At 40.2% G+C, this 11,342-nt stretch overlaps 1 protein-coding gene across 9 annotated transcripts in view; it reads left to right on the forward strand.

The window, feature by feature from the left end:
- Positions 1–7,114, forward strand: part of LOC147366950 (histone-arginine methyltransferase CARM1-like) — a 297,005-nt gene extending 289,891 nt beyond the window's left edge. For all 9 annotated transcript variants that reach the window (XR_015169620.1, XR_015169621.1, XR_015169611.1 and 6 more), the window contains 2 exons: positions 6,207–6,296; positions 6,968–7,114. The gene's annotated coding sequence lies outside the window, so the exon portion shown is untranslated. The remainder of the gene's footprint in view (positions 1–6,206; positions 6,297–6,967) is intronic.
- The last annotated feature ends 4,228 nt before the right edge of the window (positions 7,115–11,342 follow it).

The following is an 11,342-nucleotide window of genomic DNA, read 5'->3' on the forward strand; positions in this document are numbered from 1 at the left end:
CCTTGTTGTGTGTGGGTTTGTACAGGTGCCTTGTCAAGGTTTCTTGGTTAGGGAAGCTTGTGTCGGTGTTCTGGTGGGTGGAGCTGGATTTCTTCTCTCTGGAGTGCAATGAAGTGTCCAGTAATGAGTTATGAGATGTCTATGGTTTTGGGGTGACTTTGGGCAGCCTGTATCTTGGAGCTCAGGGCTGTGTTCCTGTGTTGCTGGAGAATTTGCTTGGTATGTCTTGCCCTGGAACTTGTTGGCCCTTGTGTGGTGCTTGGTTTCAGTGTAGGTATGGAGGCGTTTGATGAGCTCCTGTCAATTAATGTTCCCTGGAGTCAGGAGTTCCCTGGAGTCAGGGTTTGGACTTAAGCCTCCTGCTTCCAGTTATCGGTCTTATTTTTACAGTAGTTTCAAAACTTCTCCTTCTATATAGCACCATTGATAAAACATCTACTTTAAAGATGAAAAGTTTCTCCACCTTGAGGGTCACCCAGAGAGGTTCACAGCGTTACATGGAGAAGAGAAGAGGGAGAAGGGAGTTAGAGGTGACCCGAATGAGATGAGGTGGAATCAATAGAGGAAAGAGTGGGCTAGCCAGTAATCACTTCCTTATGTGCACTCCACAACTGGACGACTCAGAGATGTTCACGGAGTTAGAGAAGAGAAAAAGGAGGAAGGAGACAGAGGTGGCCAGGAGGATAAAAGGGGGGGAATGAAAAGGAGGGAGACAGATCCAGCCAGTAATCAGTTCCCTAAGAGTTCTCCACCATCTGGAACACACAATTCACAGAGTTGGGTGGAGTAGAGAGGGGTTAGGGAGGAGACACAGTTGATCTGGTGCAGAAAAAGGAGAGTACAAAGGGAGAGAGAGCAGTCAAGCCAGTAATGTTGCTCCCTAGTGAAAAATGGGTCCTGAAGATTGGGTTCTTAAAGGTACAAAATTGGTAACAAATACATAAAAGCAAAAATTAAAAATCTAGAGTAGAGTTTGGATTTTAAAAAATACAATGTTAAAGAAGAGAATAAGGAAAAGAAAGAGAGTGAAAAAAAAAAACAAAGTCACAAAAATTATAAAGAAAATATAGGTACAAAGTTGATAACAAATACCAAAAAGCAAAAGTTAAAAATTTAGAGTAGATTTTGAAATTTCAAAAATACAATGTTAAAAAAAAGAAGAAGAAAAAGAAAGAGAGGAAAAAAAAAAACAAAGTTGCAAAAATTATAAAGAAAATGTAGGTACAAAATTGATAACAAATACCAAAAAGCATAAATTAAAAATCTAGAGTAGAGTTTGGAATTTCAGATATAGAATGTTATATAAAAGAAGAAGAGGAAGAAAGAGAGAGAAAAAAAAAGTCACAAAAATTATTAAAAAAATATATATAGGTACAAAATTGATAACAAATACCAAAAAGCTGAAATTAAAAATCTAGAGTAGAGATTGGAATTTCAAAAATACAATGTTAAAGAAAAGAAGAAAAGAAAAAAAAGAAAAACAAGGTCACAAAAATTATAAAAATATATATATATGAAGTTTGCTTTAAAAAAAAAGGGTCTTTTTTTTTTTGCAAAGTAATAGTAGGTTATAAAAGTGAAAATTAAAGGAATAATAGAGGACTTAAAAATTGTTTAAAAATTAAAAAAAAAAAAAGAAAGAATGATCGTAAAAATAGTAAAAATATATCTAGGACTTTCTCTGGTTTTGTTGTGAGTATTGTGGGGTCAGTTCATTTTCGGCTAGTTCCTTGGTCCAACTTATATTTCTCAAGATCTATAGGCCCCTTCCTATGTATTCGGTACTAACCACAGGGTTTTAATCTATTGCCTGTAGCTTCCAAGGCGGTTCCCTCTGTTATAGCTTCTTCTGTTTGCTGGTCTCTTCAGTGTCTGGTTTCCGCCCTGACACAAAGGGGATGGTGGTGGACAATTTTTTTTTTAGGCTCACTTGTTCAGTTGCCCTGTGGGGAGGGAGGGACGCTGCAAACAAATAACACTAGCGTGTGCTCGCAGTGCCTCAGCCAGACTGGGTCTGCCCCTGCTCACAGCGCATGTAGCCTCCCTGCCCACACTGCTCAGGCTCTAGGTTGCTCCACTGAGAACCATCCGAGGCCGGCCCTGGGTTGCATGCACCTCCCAGGTCCAAGCCGCTCAGGTTCCGGCACTCGGGTAGTCCTCAGAGGCTCAGACTCGGTTGGGCCTGCGTTTTGTGCCCTTCCCAGGTCTGAGCAGCTCAGGTAATGAAGTGTTTGGCAAGCGCGATTGCTGCGATTTATCACCTCCCCACCGCTCGGTTATCTGGGTGTACAACCAGCACACCTTCTCAGGCAGATGTTGACCATCCAGACCCCCAAGAAGTTTTAGTTAGCAAAGAAGCCTGCTTACAGTTTTATAGATAATGTCTCTCTGGGGCTGCGATTGCCCTCTTCCGGCTCTGGCTGCCTGTCACCCGAGGGGGAAGGTCTGCAGCCAGCTATCTCTGTTCAGTCCTTTGTTCCGTGCACGGGCCTGGCAGTGTCTTAGGTTAGGGCTGGCTTTTCACGTGGTAGATATCCCACAGTCTGGTTTGCTAGCCCAAATTATTTCGCTCAGATAGCGCTGGGGGTGCTATCAGGTTAGATCCTTACTCTAAGCGATGCAGCCCGCGCTGTGCCTCCCTGCCCAGCCCCCACCTGCTAGTGGCGTGTGCAGGCGTCTGCGCTGCTTCTCCGCTGGGGGAGTTACTGTAGGGCTCGCAATCTGCGGGTTTTAATTGTTTATTTATTTTTCCTCCCTGTTATGTTGCCCTCTGTGCTTCCAAGGCTTGGCTAGATTCGGCAGTGAGAAGGTTTCCTGGTGTTTGGAAACTTCTCTCTTTTTAAGACTCCCTTCCCAGGACGGAACTCTGTCCCTCCCTCTTTTGTCTATTTTTTTGTCTTTTATATTTTTTCCTACCTCCTTTCGAAGACTTGGGTTGCTTTTCTGGGTGCCTGATGTCCTCTGCTGGCATTCAGAAGTTGTTTTGTGCAATTTACTTGGCGTTTAAATGTTCTTTTGATGAATTTGTGGGGGAGAAAGTGTTCTCCCTGTCCTACTCCTCCACCATCTTAGCTCCTCCCCCACATAAGATTTTAAATGAGTAACTCTGGCAAGGAATTAGGTTGCATTTTCTTTTCTTTTCTTTTCTTTTTTTATTTTTATTTTTTTTTTTGCATTTTCTTTTAATGTACATTGGCAAATAACTGATTCAAAACACTGAATAGTTATTTAGGATCCTGTAGATGCAGTCTTGGAAAATTATACATTATTGATTGCTTTATAAACCTTGTTCCTAAAGAACTCACTGTCTCAGTGTCTGGTTCTCTTCAAATCTGCCCTCAAGTATCATAAATGAAGTGCACTGCAGGATGTGAGTGTCAGGAAGAAACATTTTAAAACAAAAAGAATTCCAAGTCAGTTACATGAGTTGAAATAGGAAAGGACATTGTTATTGTTATTGAGTCCCTAAGTCGTGTCTGACTCTCTTACCATTTCATGGACTATAGCCAGGAAGTGGATTCTTTACTACTGAGCCCCCTTGAAGCCCTCAAAGGACATTACTTATTTCTTTTTTTTAATCTCTAGCTATCAGTTCAGTTCAGTTGCTCAGTAGTGTCTGACTCTTTGCAACCCCATGGACTGCAGCATGCCAGGCCTCCCTGTCCATCACCAACTCCCGGAGCTTGCTCAAACTCATTTCCATCAAGTTGGTGTTCCATCCAACCATTTCATCCTCTGTCATCCCCTTCTACTCCTGCCTTCAATCTTTCCCGGCATCAGGGTCTTTTCCAAAGAGTTAGTTCTTCGTATCAGGTGGCCAAAGCATTGGAGTTTCAGTTTAGCATCAGTCCTTCCAACGAATATTCAGGACTGATTTCCTCTAGGATTGACTGTTTTGATCTCCGTACAGGCCAAAGGACTCTTAAGAGTCTTCTCCAACACCACAGTTCAAAAGCATCTATTCTTTGGTGCTCAACTTTCTTTATGGTCCAACTCTCACATCCATTCATGACTACTGGAAAAGCCATAGCTAGACAGACCTTTGTCGGTAAAGTAATATCTCTGCTTTTTATTTTTTTTATTTTTTTTTAAATATCTCTGCTTTTTAATAAGCTGTCTAGATTGGTCATAGCTTTGCTTCCAGGGAGCAAGGGTCATAGCTTTGCTTCCAGGGTCATAGCTTTGCTTCCAGGGTCATAGCTTTGCTTCCAGGGAGCAAGCGTCTTTTAATTTCATGGCTGCAGTCACCATCTGCAGTGATTTTGGAGCCCAAGAAAATAAAGTCTGTCACTGTTTCCATTGTTTTCCCATCTATTTGCCATGAAGTGATGGGACTGGATGTCATGATCTTAGTTTTTTTAATATTGAGTTTTAAGCCAACTTTTCACTCTCCTCTTTCACTTTCATCTGGAGCTCTTTAGTTCTTCAGTTTTTGCCATAAGGGTGGTATCATCTGTGTGTCTAAGGTTATTGTTATTTCTCCCGGCAATCTTGATTCCAGCTTGTGCTCATCCAGGCCAGCATTTTGCATGATGTACTCTGCATATAATTTAAATAAGCAGGGTGACGGTATACATCCTTGACGTACTCCTTGCCCAATTTGGAACCATTTGGAATATATCTTCCTCTTGTTTGTCCTCAATAAAAGCTAGACCTTGAGTTGCTGGTTTCACAGAATTTGATGTTGGATTTAAACCTACCCAGGCCACTATTGGTAGGAGGGAAGTATGTCCCTTGCTAACTTGTGGAATTTAAAAAGGAAGCCTAGTTATGAAGGAAATTCAAATTCAGATAATAATATTCTAATCCCAAACATTTAAATATTAAAGATTGGGAAAGGTATAATGAAATTAGCACTTTTATACTTTGTAGGTGAAGAAGTAATTTGGTGCACTTTCTGGAAGACATTTTAGCAGCAGGTATTGGGAACCTTAAATATGCCTTATATGCTTTAGCCTGGTGAGTCTGCCTCTAAGAATTTATTCCAAAAACTATAATCCTTGATAGCACATAAAGATGTATTATAAGAATGTCTTTTACAGCAGAATTTCTGTCATAAAACCAGATATTTGTTACCATAAGTAATAATATGTTATTTTAAAAGCATAAATATTTAATAATGAAGAATTGCTAAATTGTGCTATACCCACATTATACCATTGAAAAGTTCATTGTTAAGAATTATGAAATAACTGCTAACATTAAATAAAGAGAGATGAAGGAATACTTAAGCACCATTTTACTAAAAATTTACATTTATAAATACATAGAGTGAAAAATACACAGAAGGGAAATATTATACAATGTTAGTTGAAAGAATCTGTCTAATAATATTATGGATTATTTTATTTTATTTCAACGTTTCTTTATTTTTCTACAGCGAATATGTGACACTTTTATAACCAAAAGAAATACATATATTCTTAAGAATGAATAATTAAAATCCCCAAATCACACCCCTTCAGATTAGTCCTTAAGGGTATAGCATACTACTTGCTATTATTAGCCATTTCTTGTAATTACTTAAGCCTTCATCTGGGGTATCTTAAATTAAATCAGTCATATTTGTTAGCTGCTTTTTGTCCGTTTGAGATACTAGCTTAGCCAATTCTTACATGATTAGGATTGTTTTGGTACGTCAGTGGTGACCCATAAAGAGTCTCTGTTATGTAAAGCCATTTCTGCCATTGATATTGGTAAAGCTTTAAAAAAAAAAAACACAAATCACTTTAACCAACCAGAAACACCATTACATTTCCAATATTTAAACCAAGAAATTACAGGTATCAAACTTTTGTAACAAACAATTTGCAAGCAAACAAGCCTTCAGTTGCCTCTACTGATGTTGAAAACAAAAAGTGTTAGTCACTCAGTCATGTCTGACTCTTTGCAACCCCATGGACTGTAGCCCACCAGGCACCTTTGTCCATGGAATTCTCCAGGCAAAAATACTGGAGTTGGTAGCCATTCTCTTTTCAAGGGGATCTTACCAACCCCAGGATTAAACACTCGACTCCTGCATTGCAGGCATATTCTTTACCATCTGAGACACCAGGGAAGTTTAAACAGATGTAGACACATATAAGATGTCCAGCCCATACTCTTAAAACCTTCATGAAGTAGGCATGTGTAGAAGATGCCCTTAATGTATGTGACTGGCTGACACCAGCCTTGTGAGATGATGTGTTTTTTTTCCTGCCTTGCAGACAGAGCTGTGACATTCAGATCATGGTGCTGGTAAACCAGACAGGCTTCAGGTCTGAGAACACCCTCAATTTAAAGAATCCTTTCTTTAGGTAAGAAATCCCTCATCTATTTCACACCTATGTATATAGGTGTGAATCTCAATTGCCCATATGACAAGGTAAAGAGCTTTAGAATAATCTGTCTTCCCTAAGAGGAGAAAAAGCATCTATCCTTCCCTCTCTAAGGAGACTTGTATTCTGATATGTAGTTGAGTGTTTTATGTTCCATTAAACAGAATTCAATATATAGTAATCCGATCTCAAAACAGAGAGTGCAGGAGAGTCCTACAAAGTGAATTCTCCTTCTAGCTGAGCTATAATGAGCTGTGTAACCTCAGGCAAAGTCACTTTCCTTCTGGCATTGGTTTTCCCATATGCAAAATGTAGAGTTTAATCTCCTTTGACCTTCATTCACTATGGGATGATTTTATGTAGCAGTGATTCCAAAACACCTAAAACATGAGTCCACTTAAGGTCCATTTTTGGAATGTTTTTTGAGACCATGTGAGTCAGGGCATAACTCTCTTTGAGCTATGCAGATTTTGTCTGATATGAAGAACTTGCCACAATGAGTTGGATACAACAAATGCTTCTGGAAAAACTCCACATCTTTGTATCTATTCAATATGAGTGAATTAAAAATCCATACATGAAGTCAAGCACACAAATAAAGCTACTGGCTAGAAAGTGACTTCCCCCCCATATTTTAATGTCTTTCCAAGGCTTTAATTCAGAGCATCATGTCTGTATAATATTGAAAAACTTGAAGAGAAGAGGAAACTCAAGAAACCAAACCAAGAACTCTTTGGCAACGCTGGGAAAATGAGATGTTGACCTTGAAGCAGGGAAGGAAATAAAACAGGTGAGGCTATAACTGTGTACATTGTGAACAGGCTGTCACACGTGGTATGACTCTTTGAAACCTATTGCCAACTAGGGATAGAGGTCTATCTCTAATTCCATGAGAAGGGAGAAATCCTCACTCCCATCCCCTTGCATAGTCCTGCCATGTAAAGCAAAGGGTGTAGGTTTTAGCCTCAAGAGAGAACAGATTGACTACTTACTTGTACTATTAAATGTTCCTAGGCCTCAGTTTTCTCATCTGTAAAATGGGATAAACAACATACTTCACTGGACAATTGCAAAGATTTCTATAACATGTCCAGATACTTAGTAATTCACATAATTGGTGCTCAATAAATGCCACTTTCTTTTCTTCCTGTTCTCTGCTCACCAGTTCTCTCTGTGAGTAAATAGATGTTGACTTGTAGTTCATTCCAAACATAATCATTTGGGTTTTGGGGAAAAAAATGAGTTTTTGTAGGGTTTTAGAAAAACCTACCCTTTTGAATACAAGAACCATGTCAACTGGTAACCCTGAGTCCCACTTACACTTCATCACACAAGAACAAAATCTGAACCAGAAAACCGTACGGAGAAGACCTGAGCCTTGACCAGCCCCTGCTTTGCATGATGACATAGACACAGTGGCCACAAGGTCAACATGAGAGTTCGTCACAGGTCTGGTGATGCTGAAGATGGCCCCGGCCCTGTCAGACAGACAGACTGCGGAGCCAGCAGCGGTGCCATACCTGTTCCCCTTTTCCCCAACTCAGCAGCAAGTCTGACTCATGTATTTAATTAAGCCAATGTTGTGCTTAAAAATGTGACTCCCCTGGAAATTCCAGAGCTTGATTCTATTTCTTTACCGTCCACTTCCTGCTGTCTAGGCCTCAGCATCCTCAGTGGAGGTGTGGGCTAAGTGAGACTCTTGGACGAGTACTTGGTACGTAGTAGACGCTCGGTTGAATGTTCCAAAGTGATCATTTCCTTCTGCTTCCCTGCATCAATGAGAAGCAGCCCAAGGGTGTGTATGTGTATGTGTTGTATGTGAATACTGAGGATAATTAAAATGAATGGCATTACGTGGAGGAATGATAGGTAATGTAGCTTCAAAATAACTTTCTCTCCATTTGCTTTTTGTTCTACCCATTCTTAGGGCACAATAGACCTTTCTGACGAAAGATTTTTTGTTTTGGCAAATCCCCAATGCCATCTGACCACCAGTGACATGCTGAAAACATCCCAGGATCAACAGATTGATTACTTAAGGCATGAGCACCCACCATTATATACAATGTGAAAGTTTGTTTTCTCTTGGACAGGGTGGGGGGACCTTTATTTTGACTATTAATTATTTTAGTAATTTGAAAATAAAGAGCTAACAGCTGGTTCTAAAAGTGAGCAAAGGTACAAAACTACCCCACCAGGGAGGGAAAACTCTCCAGTAACCTAGTCGATTTTTCCAGGAACTGTGAGATTGGTCCTTCGTCCTTTGGGTCCCACTCTGTCCCAGGACCTGGCTGGGTCACTCGCTGTGCTGGGTTGTGGAAGTGCGGCTGTGACCAGGGCAGGTGCAGCCCTGGGCCCCAGGAAGCCCTCATAGTGGGAGAGAAGTGGGTGTTAAATACTTAACTGCATAATTAATGATGTCATCGTAACTGTTGTAAGTGGCGTGAAGGAGAAGTAGAGGTTGCCATCACAGTGTTAATCTGTAATCCCACCACCATGGGACCCCAAACCCAGAAACAGCAGAAGAGCACCAGGAGAGAGAGAGCTCTGTGGTACAGGATTGCCAAGCCCCACCAAGAGGAGCTGGGACCCAAGGTTTCCTATTGAAACCTGAGACTTTGATTAAGCTTGCTTTCTTCAGAGAAGTCTTCCAGCCCTGAGGCTGACCGAGGTGCCCCTCCCACATCACCTAAAGAGCCGTGTGCGGCTACCACTTTTAGGGCACCTGGATGGCTCTGTCTCAGTTATTATTAGTTACTATCTTCTTTGTCTGCATCCCCTCATACTTTGAGCACAAAGTCTTACCTACAGCAGTTTGTAATGGCAGTGTTACATGTTAGGTGCTAGAAACACAAACTTCCTTCCATATATCACACCATCTCTAAAAATTAATTCCAAAGGGAAAAGATATAATATTAAATATGTACATGAAAAGATGTTCAGCATAATTAGTCATTAGGGAAAATGCAAACTGTAACCACAGTGACGTTCTACTGTGCAGCTCTTAGAATGGCTGGAATAAAATACCAAGCGCTGAGGAAGATGCTGGAACTCTCACTCATTGCTGGTCAGAATACGAAACAGTACAGCTGCTTTGAAAAACAGTTGAGTAGTATTTTCTGTAGTTAAATATTCACTTACTATATCACCCAGCAATCCCACTTCTGGATATTTACGCAAGTGAAACGAGAACTATATTTGAATGTTTACTGTATCTTATAATCACGAAAAATTCGAAACGAATGGTTTTTAAATGGAGAATGAATAACATCCATACAATGGAGTCATTTTCAGCAATCAAAAGAAACGAAGTACTGACAGATGTAATGATACACTTAAGTCTCAAATACTTTATGCTAAGTGAAAAAGCCAGACTCAAAAGGTTACGTACTCCATGACCCCATTTCTGTGACATTCTGACAAAGGAAACACTATAGATAAGGAAACAGATGAGGACTGTGGCTGGGAGAGGGTTCACTATAAAGGGGGCATAGGAATGTTGTGCAGGGTGATGGAATTTTTCTAAATCTTGACTGTGGTTGTGGCAATGTGTCTTTATGTGTTTGTCAAAACTTACAGAACTGGACACTAAAAAGGGTGAACTTTACTATATCTATAAAAATATTTCATTAATACAAAAACTTAGAAGAATGAAAAAGAGATAGCAGTAAACAGATGGACAGGGCGACCTATTGGACCGTGGCAAGGCCAGGGACTGGGGGTGGGTGTCATTTATGTGGGGTGATCTTCAAGGCCTCTTCAAAGAGGTAGCAGGAGAGTGGCCAGGTAAATATCCGGAAGGAAGTGGCCTGGGCAGGTGTGCACACAGAGCTTTCTAGAAGAGAACAGGAAGGGCTCTGAGCCAAAACGAGCCTATTGAAAAGCAAGAAAAGAGAGAAATAAGTCAGTGCTTAGTCTTTGCTATAAACCTATTTAAAAAAAAAAGTTCTTTCAGTGAACAAAAATCTGGATCGTCATCTCAGATCTGAATTTAGGCTATGCATAATCAAACTCACTAAATATAGTGGATAAATATAGATCTAAGGCTGCCCATAAAAACTCCAGAGAAGGGCATGGAGTGGAAAGAGGGAAGTAGGAGGGGCTGGGGAGGGACGTGAACAATCAGCTTGCCTGTAGCTTTGGACCTGGTGGAACTTACTCAGTATCACAGTATCACCTTCTGTGTTTTAGGTTTGCTTAGAAGATAGTGACAAGCCAAGCCATAAGTAAGTGAAGGCCTGAGAAGTCCCCTGGCATGCAAGTTATCCTTCCTGTTCTGGACATGCATTCTAAATTTTACAAGGATGTTAGATTTATTTAAATTCCTTTCTCCCTTCTTAGCTTTAAAATGCACATCCTAATTTTACTGACAAATCTATTTCTTGGTACTTCTTTACCTGGACTGGCCCTTTACAGTTTTCTGCATGTAGCTGAAAAATGATTTTCTTTTCTGGTTTCTTTATTTTAAAGTAAAGCCAATAGCATTGTTTGATTTTTGAAGTATTTAAAAAAGAAGTTGAACAAAATGCTATCTCATGTTTATAATGTATGCTTATATACATCATGACATAAGAGCATGTGAGGGGTGATCCTCTATTTTCAGTTTTAATCTATTCTGGCAAATATTTTCAGTAAATCAACAGCTAGTGCCTAGCTCAGCAATGTGTTAAAGAATTTTTGCCTTATCCAGGTAAAGGAATAATACTGCATCAGGAATGTTCTTCATTGGCCACATTTGATGACTCAGTGTGTAGTTCAGAGAATGAAGATGGAACCTTCGTCAGTCCCCTTAGATTTACAATAAACAATGTACAGTGTGAGACACCAGTGAGGCCTGTCCTTTACTGAAGACATCTGTTCTATGTCCCGCTTCCAATGGTGATGAAAGATGATATTTCCAGAGAGCAGGTTTTCCCCGGACCTGAACAACCCTTATAGAAATGGGTGTCAGTCATGTCAGCATACCATCTAAAGAAGCCCAACAGGCACCCTGCTTGCTCTGTGGGGGAAGCTGGGATAAAGAGC

The sequence above is a fragment of the Bos grunniens genome, chromosome 8 (assembly GCF_055505025.1).
Source record: "Bos grunniens cultivar Pamir isolate PY7600 chromosome 8, Bosgru_T2T1.0, whole genome shotgun sequence".
Taxonomy (NCBI): Eukaryota; Metazoa; Chordata; class Mammalia; order Artiodactyla; family Bovidae; genus Bos; species Bos grunniens.